The sequence below is a fragment of the Mastomys coucha genome, unplaced genomic scaffold (assembly GCF_008632895.1).
Source record: "Mastomys coucha isolate ucsf_1 unplaced genomic scaffold, UCSF_Mcou_1 pScaffold17, whole genome shotgun sequence".
In the NCBI taxonomy this organism is placed as follows: domain Eukaryota; kingdom Metazoa; phylum Chordata; class Mammalia; order Rodentia; family Muridae; genus Mastomys; species Mastomys coucha.
Window position 1 is genome coordinate 6873936 of NW_022196899.1, and position 293 is coordinate 6874228.

Consider the following 293-nt stretch of genomic DNA (forward strand, 5'->3'; position numbering starts at 1 on the left):
CATGTAAATGTATGTACCTGTATCTTGGTCCAGTACAAATCTAACAGCAAGCAGAGATCAAGCACAGTGTCTGTAAATAAATAATAACACTACTGATTAAACTAAAAAGTGTGCTGCACATCTTTAGCCCATTTTATAAACCAAATGAAGCAAATTTCATCCCTAGGCCCACTTTCCCCCATTTATTAATACTTGTGGACAAATACAACACAGTGGATTCAGCCCTGTTTTCCTTCATTTGAAATTCCTAAGTTGATATCCACTGTACATTTTTTTATTTGGTTGCTTTCCAC